The sequence below is a fragment of the Varroa jacobsoni genome, unplaced genomic scaffold (genome assembly GCF_002532875.2).
Source record: "Varroa jacobsoni isolate VJ856 unplaced genomic scaffold, vjacob_1.0 scaffold_1326, whole genome shotgun sequence".
In the NCBI taxonomy this organism is placed as follows: Eukaryota; Metazoa; Arthropoda; class Arachnida; order Mesostigmata; family Varroidae; genus Varroa; species Varroa jacobsoni.
Genome location: NW_019214228.1, coordinates 30,261 through 53,108, shown reverse-complemented (window position 1 = coordinate 53,108; position 22,848 = coordinate 30,261). Strand labels below are relative to the sequence as shown.

Here is a 22,848-nt window from a genome sequence, read left to right as displayed (position 1 = left end):
TGTACACACATAGGCCTGAAGTAGTTTCTTTTTCGACAGCGAATGGGGCGCTTCACAAGGGGAGGAAACCTTTTGTCGAGAGGAGCTATAGTGTGCATATGGGGGCCTTCTTGCAATAGTAGGAAGCGTTGCTGCATAACCTTCGTTGTCGACATCCTAGCAAACATCTCCGCTGCAGGAATTGACCAAACCAGAGTCACGAGGGTTTGTGTTAGTGAGACAAAAGTTAACTCTTTGCAGGACTTGTTGGCGGGCTTCTGCTATAGCACTTGCCAGTCGACTAAGCCCTTTCAATAGCAAATTATATTAGAGCATCAGGCTTCGCGGAAAGTGACAAAAAAAAGAAGAGAAAGGGGAAGAAAAACAAAGGGAGAACTGAGTTATCGCAACGTGACAAAATCGATGGAGGAAATGCGTCAGACAGACCTAGTGGTTTTTTGTGGTCTAGGTACATTTACGACAAACTTGGACGCGAAGGTCTATTGTTATCGTTTTCTAAATGGGGTGGGGTGGCATAGACCAAGCCTGAGCATTGGTAAGCTGTTGACGCGTTCTGCCTTGAAACTCGTTTACTTTTCGTACACTTGGTGAGGGTAGAAGAAGAGATGACACGGATTAGATCGTGAAAACACGCAGGCAACGGTTGAGGAGGCACCGATGGTTGTAGCTCTTTTGAAAAACCGACAAGTCCAAGGAATTATGTTCCGTATTGAATCGGTTCGTCGTTCTGCATCAGTTGGTTTGTGTAGAAATAAAAAATCACAAACATGGGTTAAAAATTTCCGAAGTGATGCCAACGTTTGCTGTTAAATCAGTGTCAGGAAAATGGGGCTCACAGGCGTCGACAAAAAAATGATATCGGGTAAGGTACGCAAGCAAGCGACAAATTAAGGAGTTAGATAGCTCTCGTAACAGGTATATTCGATCTATTTTAAATCTGGAAATCGGGAAACAAAATCTATCATAGCAGTCAGATATATAATTCAATTTTCCTTGGCTTGTTACGTTTCGACTAACTGAAACGTTTTTGGCTGCGGCTATTTATATAATTTAATATTTGTAGGAAACTTCCACAGTTGGAAATCTGACCCGCACACTTACTGTAACGCTTGTCGTTGGCCTAGTTTTAGCACAAATTTGTCCTTTGTGGACAACGTAGGCTTAGTATTTACATTTTAACAACAAAATCTGGCATTTAGTTAGATAGCCCACACACAGTTGATCACTCGCAGTGAGAGAGCAGTTAGATAGCCACATTTGCCAAGATTTCCGAATGAAAGATTGCATTCCGGACATGTCTTTGGTCTCCTGACACTCGCAATTTTGCAATCGCTCTCTCGTTGTCGGCCCCGCTGAGCCTGGGAGGCAAAAAAGACAAAAGTGAGAAAGGGAAAGTGCCGGCTCGCAGCCATTTCCGCACGGGAAAATAACAATAATTTTACCAATTTAGAAAGAAGTTGCGACTCAGCCTAGAGTACAGCGAAAGGAGAATAGCATTGTGAAAGAACAAAGCGATGGGGGCACCAAGGAGTCGTGGCAATCGCGTTCGTCATCACGCTAAGCTGAGAGAGTTCTGTCCCGAGGGACAAGCGCCACTTAAGAATTCTCCTTTCTCTGGTCGGCCAAGACAGCGTCTGTGGCATGCGGCAAACGCACGTCGGCGTAATATTTGCGATAATTTTTTTAATTTTCCTTCTTGGTTTTATGTTTCGCTTTGGCAACATAGCGTCCTTTAAATGGTTAGTGCCCAATTGTCAAGACAATGATAGTCCAGAGGAGCATGAATACTGATACTGGTGATGATGCTACTACGACTCTACCCAAAAGTCAAAAATCTTTGTCCTAAAATTTTTCACTATCTGGATATGTTTTGGTCTGTTTTTCAAGGTTTTTTTCTGTGCCAAAACACAATTGAGCTTTATACTATACTATACTATGGTTACGGTGTGTTGGCCACATAAAGGAGCCAGGCCCAAAAAATCGAAATTCCGAAAAGATGGAATTCAATATTACACATTGTTCCATAAACTACGTTGGCCCTTTGTATTTCACTGTGCGTAAAGCAATGTACAATAATCCCAGGGTGCTTTCGCAATCGTTTGCATAAAGCTTGTACTATATGATAAGCGATAAAGACAAAATAGTCATAGGGTACTTAGTGCACCAGCTACGCATCTTTTCAGTGTTCTATTGATTTGTTATTAAATAGACATTTTTCGATTTACAGAAGCTGGAATCAGCGCTCTCTGATGGCTGGTATTCCAGGAAACAGTTGCTTTTTGATCGTGTATAAGCTGTTCTGACAACAATACCCCAGTTTTTTTTCGTAAGAGAATATTAAAACATATATATATATATATATATATATATATGTGTTTTGATATTCTCTTACGATAAACCATCCGAGAACCTACTCGATCGACACGAATGCAGAAGAGTTTTTGCATTGGTAAATCAGTCACAAACACTGACCCCGCATGAGGAACTGAAGGGTTTCAGCAATTGAATCACTCCTGCTGCAATTTCCCGTGCTTTCATTATTTTACTGCATTGCTAAAGCGGTGAGCACGATTGTTAGCGAGGTACGGAGGAGGTAGATATATGGCTCCCATCGGCAACAGGACCATACTTGTTTTGCTGCATACTATGTATGATTTTACGCTTAGCTAATGTAGCTTTACTCCTGTATGGGAAACTACTCACACTTGGACGTTTCTAATAATTTGAATTTCAAAATAGAATATTACAATTAGAAGGATTAGGCTGCTCTCCATACGTTTCAACAAGATTGAAAACGATTTAAGGAATTATACATATTACGTTGCAATGAATAAGTGTGTCTAATGAAAGTTACCATTGCTTAAAAGTAAACGACCCGTTAGAATCTTAGCACGGTTCATTATACTAAAGTTTAACGAAACAAAGAGAACAAATCCAACCGGTGCGACTAAATGGGTCACGTGCGAAACCCACGAACAAGTTAAATTTAGAGCACGGAAGAATTCCTTCTCTGATACGAGCGTTTTTCGTGTTGAGGATAATTTAGGCTTTGATTGGAGATAAACTTGGGAGTCTCAAATCGGGCGTTCCGATATCCGGTGGATTCTAGCGCCAGCTAATGTAAAGGCTTATGGTGATGACAAGTCTCGCACCTAAGAAATATAAAAAAAAAAACAAGGCATAGAGCTGGATGGAGTTGGTGTGACCATTATTATTTGCAACCATCGCAAATATAGACGGGAACAGTTCTATTCCTTGTGCGCAAAACGATGGCTACGATTGCCTCGACCGACGGAAAAAAGTTAGACTTGCTAATTTTGAAAGTGCTACTTCGGTAACTGGTCGTACAGGAGATCGCTAAGGATGCTCGGCAATAGGAAGTTTGGCTTTAAGGGAAGTGCGAGAAAAGTTTGTCCATGCGGCCACGTTCAGACCCTCGACTGCTTAAGCATCTGTTAATTCCTAATAGGAGGCTTCTATGTCGAGTTTTTTATTGCCTATATTGTTGTTTATTTTACTTTGATTTAGTATCCAGGGCTCAATTTATCACTTGGCTCAAAATTACATTCATTGCATTTTGTGGGACTGCTTTTAATGTGTCAAAAATACGTACAATATACATACTGTTTTGAGTAGAAATTTGCTTGTTAGAATATCCAATAGTGTTTGTCTAAATGGAAAATATATTTGCGACGCTTTATTTATACGACGTTTCATCTACTAGTGGCTCTTTATTATTTTATTTGTTAAAGATTAGTTTGCAATCGCCGCATTTTCGATCCGTCTAGCTGAACTTAGCTAAACCAGCTAGACTAACTATGGCGCTTATAAGTAGAATTGTTTTAAATTTGCTAAATTTATAGTAATATGATTATATCTGTTCCTAATAATATCATCGAATGTATATTTATTACACGAACCCGACAGGATAATAAAGTGTGTGTCCACATCGTTTTGTGTCCGAGAGTCACATATGTAAATGGACCCTGTTTCTAGAAGCGAGTATGTAGGGAATAAGAAAACAAAGATTTCCCTAGCCATCAGAAATGAGCAAGATTGGCAAAGCATGAACACAGAAATGCTGATTTAAATCGAACTTGCTAGGAAGATTGCTGACTGCTAAGCTAGCGTTGTTTTGATGTGCTGAAATCGTTGTGTACAACTTTGTTTACTATAATGATTTCGTTCAAAAATGGCGTACAAGAACCTGAAGTACTCCAAAATCAATACGATACAATATAGTGAAATGACCCTTCACGATATTTTGGGAAGTTCGTGGTAGCTACATCACGAAACGTAACGAATGGCCGTAGATAACTTAGAGACTATAAAATGCATTTTTTTTTCAACTTTTTCTTCATCGTAAATGATCTTCATTAAAAAGAAGCCGCTATCTATTGAATGACTCATTGTCGACTCCTTTTTGAGCTTACACATCTAGCTAGAACAACATTATTGTGAGCAGCTTCGTCAAATTACTTCTTTTGCCATACCTAATAATAACGGCCAAAAGCTTCCAGTTTTACGTTTACTATTGCCGTTAAGCATTGCATTGTGAGTTGGCTTCCAGCAGGAAACGAAATGTAATTACGCCTTTGCTATAACTTGACCATACGTTATTGCCTTACGGTGCATAATTGAACTTAACCTTCTACCAGAAGGTTTGGTAATGGACGAGGGATCAAGTGCTGCTGTCCTAAGATATCACGAAACGCAAGAAGGTGATTTTTCCATAAATGCCCGTTCGGCCAACGGCCTTCAACAATTGCACTGAACGCGGCAACGACTACGCACGCGTATCTATCAACATTTGGTAGTGGCTTGGGAACGGTAGACAAACCAAAACACGCCTATCATAGCTCGTTGGCTTTTTGCTTCAGCCAGTACTTTGCCACGATAGCCCACGAGCACAGCCACGCGGTTGTGGCGGCAAGGCGAGGCCTGTGCAATGACTGGCTCACCTCGGCTGCACGATGGATGGGCCGCAGTCACGTACGTGTCTAGCGTAGGGATGCCTGCCTGTTCTTCTGACGTCGGCAAAGCAAACTACAACCCTCTTTTACACGTGCCTCTCTTCCGATCTTATAGAGCGCCTTTTCCACAACTTTTCCATCTCTTTCATACACATGCAGTTTTCTCCCTGTGTACACTCTGAGGAGAGATGCAACCTGAGAAATATTTGGGATGAATGGCCGCACGGCCAATCAGCCAGTCAGGCTGCGGTGTGACCAGAAGCGTTCGGCGCCGGCTTCATTCTAGAATCGACGACCCCTACAGATCCCTTCTTGCCGCACTACAAGCCGCTATCGAACGTCAATGCGTCGATTCGTTTGCCCATTCAGACCGTGTGGCCGCGTATGTATTTGAATCAGAGGCTATTGGAGGGTCTCTGTGTAGAAGCGTTCGTTGCAATGGCCAATGGTAGCTCATTCAAATCGTGATGTTCGGTAGGGCGTCAGCCAACACCAGCCCGCTCGCCAAGCATTTGTGGTAGTGCTAGTAGCGACTGTTTGGTAGCAGAGACCAGACGCAATCTACCTGGCCGGTTCACTTAACCCCACGTTCCCCATTTCTGGGATATGTGCAAGTCGCACAGGAGCATGGGGTAGAGTGCCGCAATGGGGCACGAAAAAGAATTGAATTTGGCGATTTTCTAAAAATTGCCACATTTCTGTAGTAGTTTCATATTTTTCAAGATTTTTATGCTACACGCTTCGCACTACCTACATTTATGCAAGAGATATTTAGTCTGTATTGTTTACTTGTAAACATGGATTTCAATACAATTTAGTTTGGATTGCCTCGTATAAGAGTACGGTATTAGTGCTATACTCTAATCTCGGCCACTTTAAACGAATATGCTTTGCAGCCTCCCCTTAGCTGGCCACATGTAAGTAACTAATGAATAGGTGGACTAACTGTTATCCACTACTCTGCCCAACTTTGGACTCATGTGTCGGATATTAATAACTGCCCTATATAATAATTTGCCGAGACATTATATGGACTCGATTCAGGGTTCGATATGCATTGTACTTTAAGTAGTTTTAGTCTATTGAAGTTCGCTAGCCAACCTTGCCCATCGAAAACCACACGATAGCATTGCCCTTATATATTTTCTTTTGTTTTTGATTAATCTTCAGAAACGCAATTAATTAAAACTATAATTTAAATCTCAGAGCTTGCCATGATAATAATAACGATAGATGTTTTGCGCAGTCATCAAACGTTTTGACAGGAAGTGCTACGAAATTATACATAAATGTAGAAAAACCACTCAAAAACTTTGGTTTTTAACGATCTTCAGTTAACCAGCGCAGTGCCTGTCTCAATGGCTTCAACAGGTTATTGCCAGCAGCTGCGGTGGCGCTTATTCTTAACTCAAATACGGGTACAGTGACGACAAATCTAACGTGATCGTAGGAACGAAAAGTTGTTATTCCGCAATAATTTTCGTTTGTGTGATTAATTCACCAAGGGATTTATAGACAATTACCTTCAATCATCTCCTGTATATTGACCGATAAGATAATTACATAATCTGAAGCACCGTAAACACCTCCATATGTTGCACATAGTAGGAACCATTTTGTAGCCCTTGTCGCACAGAGTTATCCTACCCTAAACTTAGGACTCAGGCACTATCGGTTAGTTTGAAAAGCCTATATATATATGTATATATATATATATATATATATATATATATATATATATATATAAATTGAATATTATGCGAGTTATTATGCTCACATGTTACGGTGCTTGGCTATACAAACAATTCATTTCACAACGATTTTGACATTTTCTTAAACACATTCTATACGACGTTGTCCAATGCAAAATCACTTAACGATAAACTTCCTTCCAAAGATCGTTAGGCCTTTATCGCGTTCTGGTCTGCTGTATTCTTATCGATTTCTGTCAACGCTTTGTGAGAGCAACGATATCGTTTTTAGCTAGCGCCTGTCGCTCCTTCTTGGTTTCGTCACGACTATTGACTTGGTGGCATCGACCAGGAGAGCTGTGTTCTTTCGCCACCTTTTTTTCTTGCTTATGTTCTACGTTCACCATCGTTTGTCCCAACAGTGAAAAGCGGAATGTACTCGGCGGTCGGAAACACCGCAGGGTCAGCATACGTGCCTTGCAACAAAGGAGAGAAAGAGCCGGCACAATAGAGACTGTGTTTCGGCCTTCGAAGCGGTCCCGCTTCATAGGTGGAAGCCAAAGCTTCAATACGCTCAAAATCGAGTCAAGGCCACGCCGTTGAGTGCTGGACTCCTCTGGGAGTAAGCGAAAGTATTTCAGGGCGGAACTTCGTAGAACACGCACACATACACTGGCACTCCACTCTTTTTCTTCCTTTCGATAGAAGATCCACCCACTCAAAGTATCGACAAAGCTGAATGTCTCGTAGGATATTTTCAATCTGTAGAAGAGAACTAGTCGGTTCGAAATGAACGTCAAATCGCACAATGATCCACAGTCGTCGGCGGCAATATTGGTGGATTATTTATCTGTTGAGATACAAACTACAAACGTATGTATATAGTTAACTAATTTTACCACATGGGCTTTGCTTTAATATATAATTGTTAAACAATGTTTTGAAGGACCATGCGTTTGTTTATAAATCAAGTGTTTATCTGAACGAAAGTAGGAGACATAACGACCGATTCCTATTTATATGGACTAATGCAAAGATGGATTCTCCAGCTCTTCGAGTCAGTTTGGCCAGTTAGGAGAAGGGATTAGTGGAAACGAAAGGTAGTAACAAAGTTTTTCAACGGTAGCGTCCTTTCATTCATATGCAATGTGCAAATTTATTATTATTATTATTATTGTGCAAGACAGTATTATTATTTTTCGTTATATATGTATAGGCCTACTTAACCGCATATGCACCCTCACCTAAATATCTACAATACAAACTAAATGGACCTCATTGTTCAACAGCCGCTGCGTGCCTGCTCGTCTATATAATAAAATAGATTAAGAGCTATTGTATAAACGTCTGTTGCATAACTGCTATTTTACTTAGTCGATCAACGCCGTTCGTCCGGTGAACGTTCTAATGCATTAGCCATCTAGCAGCCTCTGAATTCTTGTGGCTGACTAACCTAGCGACCAAGTATCCTTCAAATTAAATGAGAGAACGAATACAGCAAGAAAGCGAGGGTGACATCAGCAGCCGCCGCAGTAGTACTCTGCCAAAGGGACAAACCCACTCATTCCCGAAAAAGAGGTTCTCAGCGTCAGCTCGAAAACCTAGGAAAGCCGGAGAAATAAAGAAGTGCTGACACCGGAAGGCAGTCGGTAGTAGTGGGCTTCAGCCGACGTATGGCAACGTCGCAACGGTGACGGTGGCCACATGAGAAAAGAACGAAGATCTGCTCGCCTGCGGGCTGACGTACGGGCGAGCTGCTCATGACTGTCTGGTGAAACGGAAGGGAGAGCGGAAGCCAGTGATCTCTATTTGTTCCCAAATGAAGTAAGTGGATGGATCAAATAAGGGAAAAATTGTTTCCATCCTTGCACTGCGGCGTAGCCATAGTAGGACCAGCAGGATCAGCAGCGGCCAAGTTTCAACTGTCGCGGATGCTACTTGTGCTATCGGCGCGTTTCTTCGACTACATTCTCCGCCGCCGTCGCCATAACCACCAACTCACAGCAGCAATTTTTCCCATCGTCTCTTCTGCCTTTCTTTTGCTTCGAGGTTCTTTGCTTCAAGCCGAGCAGTCGACCTACCGAAAGACAAAAAGAAGCTGCCAGAGAACGGTCAAAGTCGAGCAAACGAGCGACGAACGACAACGATGACGACAATGACGACTAGAAGTGAGTGACCGTGGATTTGTTGTATGTGTGTGTCGGTCTATGTCGCCACTTCGGTGTTGGGTTGGGTCGTCTGCGCGCTTTTTCCGTCGCCGATGTCTCTACAGGAAGTCCTTCAATTTAGCCCTCAAGAACCGAACAAGTCGCTCGAAAGAGACCACCAGCTACCAAAGAGGGGGAAACAACCTCCGCTTGCGTCTCTCGAAGCAGCGGTCTCCAAAAAGGTTCACTCCCGCCCTAAATCCTAAACCCCACCCATCTCAAACTGCCACGCTTATCCAAAGCTTTAGCTAGAGCCGTTATGCCGAGCTCTCTGTCTTCGACGTCTTTCAGCCAACAGAGAAGCGCCAACGCCTGGCCGTTTGCGATCTCTCCAAGGTCCTTCCAGATCAGTGAACATCGGAGTGGGGCTGAACTAGCTAGACAGGCTTGCAACCAGTTAGCGCATGAAAAAAAGAAGAAAAAACGCAACGAAGGACTAAAAAAGAGAGAACATCAAAATGTTTCTTCCCTGCCTGCGTCTCCTTAGAGGAACGTAAACGGGGATAAAAGCAAGCTAAAAGACACTTCAGCAAGTAACGCACGGTCAAGCCTATATGAATTCGCCCGGGTATATGTACTTATACGTATATGCGCCGTGTTTTTGTATGAGCCTGCTTTTCTACCTTTCTTTGTGCTTTTCTGTGTTTTGTGCACGTGTAGCTGTGTGCGTTGACTCTGTTAGAATGACGGGCATTGTTTAGCGTTATTCTGTAAAAGTATAAAAAAACGGGAAACCGCTGGCAGCGGGCAAAACGTACGTTAATGGTGGTGGCGATGGTTGGCGGCTGATAGGTAGGACGTCTGTCTTTTGCCCCTTGATGCCTCGGTATGTATTGCTCGAGGCAATGCCGACGCTGCGAAAAACAAACCGGTCAGAAAAACCGAGACAGATGCAAGAGAAAAGAAGGACCATGACAAGAAAAGGGCGCAACTGACAGAGGTGCAGGCGAACTGTTGTTTCGAGTAAACAGGTGAAGGAGATCATTAGGCAAGTCTTCAGGGAGCTGCGTGAGCAAGCGGATGGGCGAGCGCCGGACAAGCTAAGAAAGCATCTCACCTCAACTGCGGGTGTGTTTGTATATGCCCAGTAGAGTGACATGCTTTCCGAACATTCGAGTGCTACAAATTCCCTAGTCTTCTGTCTCCGACCTACCTGAGCTATTGCTCTCACCCGTCGCTTTGTCCCTATTACCACGTTGTTTGTAACTCTTTCATCCTCCCCCTTATCAAGAGAGGCAAGTTGAGGCCTGGCTAGTAAAGGGGCAGCAGGTAAGGACCACCAACCCATTCTTCCACCTGCCCACCATCGTCAGTAGAGAAACGCACGCAAGACCTGCCACTTTAAGCACTCTAAACTAACTATCACCTGACGTCAAGAGAACTTAACGGTGCGGTTTTCCCCTTTACTGTTTCCAAGCTTCTCGAAAAGGCGACGTTTCACCCATTGGATAGAGAAAGCGATTTAAGGCGAGACACAGGCTTGATTCTGCGCAGTATCTAGGCACATAATAGTATAAAACTCACGATTCACCTTTAGGTGCTTTCTGTCTCGTGCTTTGATCAAATAATCATAAAACGCTATTCGTATTTACATTTGTGCGATACTTGATAGCCTACTCCATAAAGCAATAAGTTATGGCGGAGTCTATTACTATTACATGCTATCTAGTAGCTACTAGTAGTAGGCATCACAAACGCGTGCAGGAAGTAATTTATGCTATGACTGATAACCCTTAGAGCGTCTTTTTGTTCTAACACAATGAGCTCGATGCCTTTTATCGAGCAAATTAAAGGTAACGAATTGAACGATACAAGATGAACGGGACAATTGATTGACGAATTTGTTACAATATAAAAAATATGTAAACTTCTCTATCGAAAAAATTGAGTCAGCCTCTGAACCAAATATGGCGGATGTACAACGCGTCTTCTTAGATTTATCCTTATGTAACAGTTGTGCCTAGAGAAAACATACACACTACTACATTATATGGGACAAGTGCTATAATAAATATGTCTACTTAAATACCATGTAGTCGTGAAAATAGCTTCCAGCCATGTTAATAGTTCAACACTCGAGCATTTGTATAGGCTTAAAACGTTGCAATTTCTGAGCAACTTTGAGCTACCTGAGTTATATGCATGTCGGGTCCAATAGGTCTTTCCACACTGTGCTATAGGACCCAAAAATATATATACAAGAAAGAGAAGTGTTAAGAAACGGCAGGTTTGCCCTGTTAGCGTAGCAGGTAAGAGGTGTAGGCAGCGCCTATTTCCAAACATCACTATTTGCTATTACCATTTTGAGAAATCTAAACAGGGGTGTTCGTGCCTAATGGGAGCTACTACGGCCAAATTCAGTTTTAAATAAATAAAAACAAAAGCTTACGTACTTGCATAAAAACTTGCTTCCATAGCTGACTCTCAGCAATTCTGGCTATGATATGTCTTGGTACTGTTGAATAGTATTGTTCCAGGGACCTATCAGTAGAGAGGGCTCTCACAATACGAGCAGTTCGCAGACACTGAACAAGTGCGAGGATTACAGAGCTCACCGCCACCCTATTGCCAGGCTTTTCATTAAAGAGTTGAGATCTAGCAGACAAAGGCGGTATTAGAGATGATCAAGGAGACCATGTGCATTTGCTTAAATTGCTTTGTCCGGAAGGGAATTGATAATGAAGCAAAAACATACAAATACCATCATGTTACCTGCAAGAGTTGTATACTATATTAACATTATAGCATAGAGTACTAGCAAATGTATTTAAAGATCCATTGTTCCAAATCCGTGATATGTCTACTGACGTAAACTTTTATAGGAAAGCGTTTCTATACCCTACGAATATTGGCTTTTAATACCGGATATTTCAAATGGTCACTGAGAGTGTTTTCACCAACACACTTCTTATTCTAACATGCGATTTATATCAATTGACCCATATAAATTTGACTGTCCGTAAAAGCTATATGAACGAAGTTCACAAACATGAAATCGGGATGATGATTTGTTCTTGATGGGCACCGTTGAAGTGATTGCATAACCATTACAGTATACATTGATTACGGTTTAGACATTGTAGGTACAATATGTACATCGTTCTGAAGTTGCTGTTCTGTTGGACAAAATACTGACATATTTATTCAATAAATGTATCTGTTATTTTGCAGATTATGTACAGAATCAAAACCAGTGAGGGCGACGACGTATATAAGGACGAGAGGCGTTTTCGTTGAGGTAACCAGTCTAACGGACGCAGCAATACGTGTGGCATAATGACTAAATTACTAGTATAATATGGGTACATTTCCGATTTTAGTCTTTCAAACGTGGCAACGAAACCGTTCAATACAGGTGTTTGTATGGTGAGTTTGTACGAAACTCGTAACGACTCTAAATTGGAGAAGCTCTTAGTCCTTACTAGCACTACTTTTGGGCTCGGACGTGTACCACGCCTGAACAACCACGTCAGAGCCAGCAACAACGGCAAAGAGGCCAAGGTAAGAAAGAAGACCCTTTCCGGATATAGGCCGAGTAAAGAAGCGAGTACTTCGTATGGGGGAATTAGGGAGTTTTTCGACCCTTAGAGCGCGGCGTCTAACAGCCGTGGCTTCACTTGCCAGCTTGACTTAGGGTTGTATGTGTGGATAGGGCGAGCAAGTTTCTCCGGCTCCAATGGCGGCCGTAGCGGCGGGACAGGAGTCTTCGGCCGCCGACTCGAAGATGGACTGAGTTTAGAGTGGGCCAGTTGGGGGCAGGAAGTCGAGAACGATGGTAATCTAATTTACTTTGTCGGCCACCGCTCAGGAGTGCCCCTCGTTTTTCCCACCTCCCTAGCGCTTTTTTCTGACCACCCCGTCGAAACCCCCTTTCTTGAGTCCCTATCTAGTCCAACTTTGCTGGTAGCTGTTTCGCCCCCACACAGCGGTTAAGCCAAAGGCCCATGTCTATCCAAAACAGAACAAAAGTTAGAGAAAAACAGAGATACATCGTATGTGTGCGTGATAGAGATGAAGAACACGGAGGGGTACGGCTTCACGACGCAGCTTGAGCCTCCAACACAGTCATTCCCCCATCTTTACTTGCCTGTCCACTCAACTCCTCGACCTGCCCGTTGTCTGCGTCGTTGGTTCTCGGTCGCGCGCTAACGGACAATAAGTTAAATAATGAACGCCACTTTAGGTTGTGCGGCGGCGACAGGAGTGAGCAGACGCGACTACGGCAAGCTGGCGTGGGTAAAGAGACCTGCTCGACAAGTCGCGAAGCGCTGCCCCACGTCCCCTCGTCTTCCTGCCTCACTCTGACTGCCTTCTTTTCCTTGCTCCCAGGAGTCTTTCCCTCGCTCAGTTTCTGCTTCTTTTCAGTCCCGAAACTGCTGCCGAAAATCGCTAGCCACTCCAGGTGGTGGTAGTAGTAATAGCAATAGGCTATCGTTATTATTATTTTCGAAGGTACAGAACATGATTGCAAGCACTGGCCTGTTCTGACGTGTACGTATTGGTTCAATACATCTCGATAGAAAGCGCTGAAGTGCTGATCTTTGTATGCGCATAGAGTGGTCCGCAAAACATACAACTGTCATCGTTATCAGATCATACTGTTGGTCACTTGTTTAGTCGTTGCATGTTACTGGCTAGGTATCAAGTTTTGCCAAAGCGAAAATGTCGTTCACTTCTTTAGCCTATTGACTTATTCGCCCCCCGTTACAACATCCCTTTGCTCTTCCTCCCTCATCTTCTCCCCTGCGACTTGATGCCTCCCATTCGCCCCTGCCCTGTAATATAGCAGCAATATGTTTGGGCAGAAATAAGCAGCACGGAACCCAGTTACAGGGCTAGCTGCTTCGTTGAAGACTGAATCCAACGTCAACCTATCGAAACTCTATCTGATGACAGTGAAGTTCAATAATACGACACCGAAAATATAGTAGCGACAACTTTTCAATTAAAACAAAGTTCTATAATAATTTTCTACCTAAGATGGATTTTAATAAATTCGCTTAGAAATATGCCTTCCAGTTCGACATGGTTTCTTAAACATTTATCGCTCAATACTAATGATAATTGGACTGTTGAAGAACTAATCGTTTTAAGCCAAAATTTAAACAAATAATCTTTATATTTCAAAATAATACGACTAAATTAAATACGCGCCATTTGAATCGACGACCTCTGTCATTTTTCTGATAACACCATAACCGTAAAACTTTTTCTGGGTCAAAAACTGTGATAGCTGGTTTTTGCAACCTCTTCTTATTGGAAGTTGAATTAACACCCTTAAATGAACAAAGAATAAGCGGATAGTGCAAGATCCGAGCTACACTGCGAATCAATAGAAATTACCATCGGGTCGCTGAAAAGGGTATATGCGGTCTGACATTGTCATGGGGGATGTTTACCCCCTATGGTTATGGGGACATGTTTACCAGTTCCGGTCGATTTGTTTCAGTGGCTTGTTGTAATTTTGTTAGTTGTTGACAGTAGAGGCCGGAATCAATCAATCGTTTTGTCAAGTGGTAATATTTTATAGTTTGCGATTTTTTTTCCAGTGCCATCCAAAATAGTTCGACGTCAGTCTGGGCTATACTAAAGATGATGAAACACCATGTTTTTATTTTATTTTATTTACACTTAATTGTCGCAGGTGATTTACTTGTCATTGTCCGTGATCAACTTCTTTTCGTTGGGTGTGGAAAAAGTTTTGCAGATTCAGATACGATCGGGTACATAACTTTCATAGAGCTTCTTTGTAGCCAGCTTTCTTGAAGGTGCCTTATAGCAAATTCATTGTAGACATCATAGCTATTTATGTGTCAGTCTTGCTCAACTTTCATCAACAGTAATTTATTTCATCAACCTTTTTTTCTTGTGATCTTTCGACGATTACGAGAGACATCTCTGGAACGAAAACCATCTATAGCATTTTGTTTCGATCACACGTTTTGACCATAAACAGCACAAATTTCTCTCATAAAGCTGTAATATATAATTATTTTTTTGTTAAATTTTACTCATTTTTAGGGCGTTCTATTTTAAGTAAGTGAACAAAAGCATGCCAATAAATTTGCCGCAGTTACATCTTAACTTTCAGCTGACCCCAATTTGAGATAGATTACCATAAATCGATCTAATTTGAAAAATGGCCGATACTCTTTCGACAGCCCGGTAATATCAAGCGAAAAGCTGCAATCGCACAGGATTATCTTATCGGACGCACTGATGACAGCATGAAGTCTGCTCGAAGGAATAGGCGACATTGTTTCGCCCATTCTCGGCAATAAGATAAGTATTTGCGAATGCTACAGTATACTTTAGGTAAGTCGAATCAAAAAGGGGTGTAAAGTTTGGATTTTGTCATATTACGGCTACCATATGTTTACGAAGTGCTGCTATGACAGTAGTTATACTTTAGTATTTAATATAAAGTAGCTTTACTACGAGTAATAAACCAGCGCGACAACATCAAAGCCGCATTTTCTCGTAAGTTGCGTCCATCTCGCTTTCCTTACGTGCACCCGTATGTGCGTGTATGTCCGCGTGTGGCATGATCGCGTTTGCGCTACGGGTGTCGTCTTCGTATACGAAGCCGCCTGCTGGAATGGCTCGAGGCATGCGATTTTTTCGGGCCATTTAGCTTTGGAACCATTATAATAAAAGCGAGCGCTAGCTACAATGCGCCGACGTTCTGATAAGGATTGGAAGCGGGTGAATGCTATGCCCGCTATAAACTATCTTTATGTGTTGGATATGGCCTGATTTAAGGGACCACAACGGAACGTTGTTTGCTGCAAGGTTGTCCGCGTGCCGTCCACGATTTAAGGAATGAACCCACATATCATGCTCGTGTAGACCCATAGTAGTGAATCCATGGCTCGAACGGGATTTCAAAATGTTTTCTTCCCAAAATCGTCATTATAATACAATGACGGTTACGGCAATCTAGATCATAATTAAAAACTATTCTAACCTTTAATATTTTTTCGCATAGCATAAAAGTGGCAAAATGCAATCGCGCGAAATTCCTATTACTAGAGAGCATATTTATCAATTTAAAATAATCTGCACATTTATCTCGCTAGTTTTAGTGTCTTAATCAGCTGCAGCTGGCTCGTTGGCGTTTGTCGTGATTTTACATTTGATGGCGAGTCGTTTCTGAAACGAAAGCAGGGGCCACTCCTCATCGAGATCTCCCTAGTTCTCCTCTAAACCCCCGCGACCGCTGTTCTCCACGTTTATGTGTCCCGTTCGTTCGGCATTTCGCATTCAGCGTCATCGAGAGCAAGCGTAGCTTTCGATGATGACGGAGTACCGGATGGAACGGGCATTATCAAGAGGACGGTGCAATCGAAGTCTTATATCAAGGGGCAAACTACCAATGGCAACGAAAGAGGCATAACACGTCTTCCGTATTCTTTGTACATCGTAGACGTCCAGATGCATTTGTACTGTCGTCACATGACAACAACCTTGAGAGAGGCATGTGGTACAGATGGCTCCGCCATTAAATCGTAACTATTGTACGAGAAACCAATCTCGTCAGCCTCGTAAGAGCTGGCCAATTCAATGAGTATATTATTCGTTCTATTATTAGGGACGTTTCCAGATAGAAAAATGTAGCGAGGTACCGTTTATAATACTAAGATACGGTTGACCTGAAACTAGCATCGCGGCGTTGCGGACTGGGGTCGATTGTGTGGAATTTATGTACAATAACTAAAGTTACTTTTTTTTTTTATAAGCACTGCGTTTGCTTTATGAATTAGCTTGACAATTAATAATTCGATCTAATCCGTAGTGACGAATCCTGGTATTCCAGCTAAGCTTTCGTGGTCAACATAGAAAGACGTCGACGACTTATCAAAAGGAGCTATTAAAATCCAGAATTGTCTACTTTGGACAATGTTTTGGTACAATGGCGTTCTGTATAATCTATTGTATTTAACCCCAATTTCAAGGCCGATTGCATCAAGATCGATTGCATCTGTTGGCTTTAAGTCAATTGTTGGCTGCTGTTCATAGAAGCGATAATGCTGGCTGGCCTTTCATGAATAATTTAATAGCAACATGATATACTATTTCATCCCACTTTTTCGAGTATTATTGTACCCCCAGAACTTGCGTGAAATATGTGGCTAGGTTATACGTCTAAATTTGTACAAAGGCTTATTTTATGAATATAGTTCTGAGGCTTCGCATGTAACATTGACTCCGTTAATTGTAATAAAGATTCTTTCACGAACCTAACCTAACCTACACGAATAGCATGAATGGAGAAGCAAACATTCTTACTGTATGTTTACCTCACTAACTTACCTAACTAGTATTTGCCATCTTTATTTGTCTAAGTAGAGCATAAGATAAATTTGAAGGAGATTAACTATTTTCTTTCATGCTTGACGTGAACTCAAAGGGCATTGTCTGGCTTGCTAGAAGAAGACAAGTCAATTCATAAGGCGTGACGGGAGCCTGGTGAATCCGTTCTGATAACAATAATTACGAATATATGAATCTGTTCTGTAGAACTGTGGCTGAAATGTCGGTGTATGGTCTACTTATAACAGACGGTAAAAACGCGGGGTTTGTCCCTAACTGTGAAGGCTCTTCGAGTGGCCTTTGCAGTTGGGGACCCATTACATCTTATCCACGTATGAATTATGGCAATGGTGATGATGCTAATGGCATGGAGTTTGCGGTGCTCTTTATCGAAACCAGACAACGATTCGGACTTTGAGCTGCGTTGTTCATCCGTGTTTTCCCTAGCCTTCTTTCCCACGCACGCGTTTACCATTCTCTCTTTGAGAAGGGCCCCAGCAGAGATGACGGATCACTTGTTCACTACCTTTTCGCGGTCACAGCAGGATGCCCTTTTTCAGGTACGGATGCAAGAGGAAAGAAACATGGTATTAGTGCTGCTGACAGTAATGTGTCTGGCAGCGTCGCCAATGGACGTAGCGATAGCCGGAGACAGATAGACAGCCACTCTTTTTACGAGGCGCTTTTCTAATGCTTCTGTCATTAGAGATCTTACTTCTATGTATATATGCACGCGTGCAGACGGTTGTTTGGCGAAGGCTGGCCGCAGATGCGATCTCGTTTCGGCGTTACGACGATATCGGGGCCAACAACAACTGCCTCGGGAAAGCTACTAAATTGTAACCATGCGAAACGCGTCAATTTGCAACGAGGAGGAAGGTGTTACACGCCTTTTCATGCCATATGGCGAGCCACTGAACCTGTAGCACACTTCGGAAACATATTATACCGAGAACAGGAAACAGCAAAACGTGTGAAATTGCGCGGACATATATTTATGAGTATATGTCTGTCAGAAGATATGTTGAGACCGCAGGACCCGGATTACGTCATCAACTTAATGATTATTCACTTTCCTATTAAAAGCCCAAAAAAAAGTATACTGTTAAGGGTGTGGGGTAAACAAAACGCCAGAGTCACAATCATGAGAATCCGGATTTGGCCCCAGCTGACGCTTATTGTATCAAAACAACTGTCCTGCGTGTAGTATATATAGAATTGACTATTAATTCTAATCCCAATTATTTACTTTGTCATATTGCCATCTTTTGACATAAGCTACGTCTTAAACTTGAATTAGTACATGTACAGCTCGTAATAAGCTATGCCATCGAAAGGTTCTGATCCATTTAACATTTGCGGCAACGTTTCTGATCTCATCCTGTCTCGTATGCTTAATTTTTTCAAAACATATTTTCTATTAAATATTTAGCTGAACCCAATCTATTTGTATCCATGTGCTCAACCTCAAACTACCGAAGTTAACCACAACATCTTAATTTATATCTGGAACTTTCTAGAGAGGGCTAATTCTAAGAAACCCATCCTGGAAACCCAGATGCTTCCGTTTACACTAAACTGGTACAGGTTGAAGGTCCATAATTCATAGTCAATAGCCCATTTTTGTCAACAGGAACGCTTATTGTATGTAGCAGTTTGGTATTTTATGTCAGGACCCTGGTATGAACAGCAATGCATATTACGTAGTAGCGGGCAATGGTACGCATCCACAAAACGAAACCTGTTACACGAGTATCGGTCCCAATTCAGGACAGCAGGAAAAAGTAGGATTACGGTTAAATAATTTGGTAATACAGAACTTGTATCAACGTTGTGACATGGTGGACGTTATCGTCGGTGGTGACAGTGCTGTAGTTGTAGGGAAGACAGCCAAATGGTGTTTGATGTGCTGCTAATTCAAGTGACTATTGAGAACGGCACATGCGCGGTAGATGACTGCGAAAGCCAGTTACCAACGCAAAGTTCCGGATTGACGACGGATTGTACTAAACGCATGGCACGTACGGTTTAGTCGTAGGAAAGACTACTTTAATTATCTGTCGATATGGCTAACAACCGGATTAGACAGCGATTTCTTTATCAATTCATTTGAATTAAGCTACCATCTTAAATATAGCTATATTATATTAAACTTTTATTTGTTACATCCTATTATTAATTCTTTTTACAAATAGTGAAATGGACGTATCACTGGAAAGTTCTTTCTCCATAGGGCTGTTATTATCGCTTTGTTCGGATCGCAAAAGTTCTGATCTTGAGACGAATACGTCGGCTTAAAAAGCAGCGAATTTGCGAATCTGATCCTTTGCAGATGTTAAAAAGCGACTATAACAAACTAAGATATATGTTCTGCGTACCGTGCATACCTTACAGTTACGTTCGACCAGTATCTATCATTGTTGAAAAGTGGCTCAATGCAATCTTGATCGAACTCAAAGTTAAACGGCTCAACAGGACGTTTTGCAGTAACAGATCCAGCTACAGGATCCTTGCTATGGACGCCGCATCTATATGGAGCCTAATTCGACACCTTTTTGACCTACCTCAGAAAGAGCCAAACAAAACATGTCCAAATGCTGTTCAACATACTTTACCTTTGCAATTGGAACTGAAAACGAGGTTTTATGGTTCTAATAAAACGACGACAACAGAATAAAGAACCTCAGGCTGTCGTAACATTTGCGCACCATTAAAACGAAAACCGGAAACAACCTAGTAAATAGGCATTCCATGTTAAATAAACAGATAAGGAGCTTCACAGCAAGAAGTGCTGAGAGCTGACTAATGAAAACCTTAGTTTCTGATACCTAATCTGTTATTTTTAGGTATGCATACTTTAAGTAATGGTTAAGTTAAGGAAATCATCATTCGCTAACATACTATACTTCTACAAAACAGTCATTGTTATCGCTCTTCGACAAAGCTTGCAACTCACAATAGAGAACGAGCGTCAGACGAGCTTTATGCTAATGAACATAACGTCATAAACTGCAATTAATTCTATATCAAATCTCGCTAAGTTTGGAGAATAGATATTTGGTAACTTAAAAGAGTGAAGTTATATTTTTGATTCTTAACTAACTTAAACCATTGACAATGGGGATTATTTTCAAAAATGAATCAATGTGTCCTACAAAGAATAGTCAGTTACGTAATTACCGCTCAGAGCTAAGTCTTCAAAGAGATGTTTGAGAAACTGCAAGCAGGTATCATCCCAGGGGATTCAGTGATCAGCAATTTACGATCGAGGACGCCGAAGTTTCCTTAGGGCCCCGCAGACAGATGTCCAAAAAATACTGAACAGGTCAAATAACAAAGGATAAGTTTTACGGAACAAAATAGAATTATTCGAAATAGATTAAACAAGTTATGAGGTGACAGCTTCAGTGCGCATATCTTATTAAAAAAGGCCTGCGGAACTTTATTCGCAGGAGACAACTAGTACAGATACTATATTATATCACTGTGTCCTTGAGGATGTATTACCTCTGTGAAGTGCATCCGTATGGACAATTTATCAATGTGATAAATTTTTGACGGTTGTCCAGGTAAGGTAAATCAGCTAGAGAAACTTGTGTACATGATGAATGAATAAATGTAATGCCTCGTTTGACGTTGTAGTTTAGCGTGACCCAGATATTAAAATATGAAGCAAATCGTGTAAAAACATTTAGTAGCGGCTTCGGAAGTTACATTCATCATACACTCAATTGACGTGTGAAGTAGCACATACAGCTAAAGAGCACGCTGAAGTAGATTGCAGAAAAAGGGATCTTAAATTAAGAGATTATTAGAACTATCAATTCGATTAAATAAAGTCAATGAACGCAAAACGAATGCGGATCCAAAAATCTTTTGATGCAAGAATTGTGTTGCCAGTCATAAACAACGAAGCCGAGCATGCGCAAGCTCGGGTCTGCACCTACTGTAATAAAACGAGTAATAAAAGAGATAAGCGCGTTTCCAAAATTCAGGACAACACGTCCATTGAGCTACGCCGACCGTATAATTGACGGAACTCTATTCGAAAACTAGGTCCGGGATGCTGCTTCAAGTGCTGTGTATACTAGGAGCATAATTTAAAGCGAAGCAGCCACGGTAAAGCTTTAATCAGTATATCTGGAATAACCCAAATGAATAAGAAAATGATTTGATTTCGAAAAGATGCGAGATCGAACGTTACCGCCATTAATATATTGTATATATTTGGGAGAAATAATGCAAAGCAGAATTGGTCCCCAGTCCGCTGCTAATTAAAAATAATTAAAGTGCTGAAAATATTTCGTGCCTGGAGTAGAGTTAAGCGGAGAGCCATTTTAGAACGACTGCTTTACTGCAAATCGTAGAACTACTGAGAACCAATTGATGAAAAAGGCACTGAAGCAGTCAGCCTATTCTAGGTGGGTGTAGCTATCAAATAGAGCTTCACTAGTTAGCATATAACTGATGAGGAACGTCGTAGAGTGACAGCTATTCTTTAAGGAGGATACCCACCCGTATATTTATCAAGGTTGCTATTACAATAAAGGAAAACCTTATATTAAAACCGCAGACGCATCCAATATTCTCTAAAACTTAGCCTGTTTGTTATACTCTCTTAGGAAGGCCAGAAGCCAAGCCTGGCTACTTAGTGGGAAATAAAACCCCAGCCAGCTGGTCACTCAGACTATACAGTCCTGGTCGTATGATAAACTTTCGTTTGGAATTAAGAGCGCATCTGAATTTGTTCAACGTAAAGCAAAAGGAGGAGTAACGGAGAATCTACGGCATTGCAGTAATTTGAAGGATATTACCGTCTCGGGGGAAACTATCGAGGAACGCAATAAAAGATTTTTTTAGGTAAAGCTAGAAACGTGCAATTGTTTCGATATTCTTAAGAATTCGTATGCCTGCCGCAAACAGATAATATCCATGCAATAAAATCAAAATAAGATCTCAAATGCTTGGTTCCATTAATGTTTTTGGATAGAGACTCCTATTGAGTAAAATTATACATCATCATGCAGCTTTTGTTGACAAGCTTGAGGAAAACGAGGCCTATTAGACAAATTGCTACAGGAAAGCATTCAGTTTCGTGTGTCATAATGTCTCATGAGACGTGTCATAATTGCCCAGATAATTTAAAGGACATCTACAGAAGAACGGTAAGTTATGCTTCTAACCTTCCAGTTATTGTAGCCATAGATCCAAGCTAATATGGATTAGGAAACGCGATGTTTAGGTAAAAAAAGAAACCTTTAAACGTGTAGTTGCATTTCAGAGATTCTTTAAATACCTTCACGGTAGAAGACTTACCCCATCCACGGGCCATCAAGCTTTTTTGCCAATGCATGTAAATTACTTAGCATTAACACTTCGTAAGGTGTCCTTAATTTCAGCAGATGCATGCTTCCTCGAAAAAACTTTTACTGTATACTATGAATCGTTTTACAAAGTTCGCCTACCTTGCCCTTAGGATATAGCAGCAAAACACATTGTAAACGATTTAAAAGTGTAGATATCCTTTCAGAACTGATTAAGTTTCATAGAAACTTACGGCAACGGACGATACTTTCGCTTAATAGTAATCGCTTCGGTAATAGCGCTTCTAAAAACGGAAAAGTGCTCTACCAATGATCTACCGAATAATTTAATACACTACTA

At 41.5% G+C, this 22,848-nt stretch overlaps 2 long non-coding RNA genes across 3 annotated transcripts in view; one reads left to right on the top strand and one right to left on the bottom strand.

The window, feature by feature from the left end:
• Positions 1 to 9,713, bottom strand: part of LOC111268870 (uncharacterized) — a 30,912-nt gene extending 21,199 nt beyond the window's left edge. For both annotated transcript variants that reach the window (XR_002685432.2, XR_015314392.1), the window contains exon 1: positions 9,630 to 9,713. This is a non-coding gene — a long non-coding RNA (uncharacterized LOC111268870). The remainder of the gene's footprint in view (positions 1 to 9,629) is intronic.
• A 335-nt stretch (positions 9,714 to 10,048) lies between these two features.
• Positions 10,049 to 21,756, top strand: LOC111268869 (uncharacterized). The gene is made up of 4 exons (XR_002685431.2): positions 10,049 to 10,140; positions 12,043 to 12,109; positions 15,033 to 15,186; positions 19,579 to 21,756. It is a non-coding gene; the product is annotated as an uncharacterized LOC111268869 (long non-coding RNA).
• Positions 21,757 to 22,848: the final 1,092 nt, after the last annotated feature.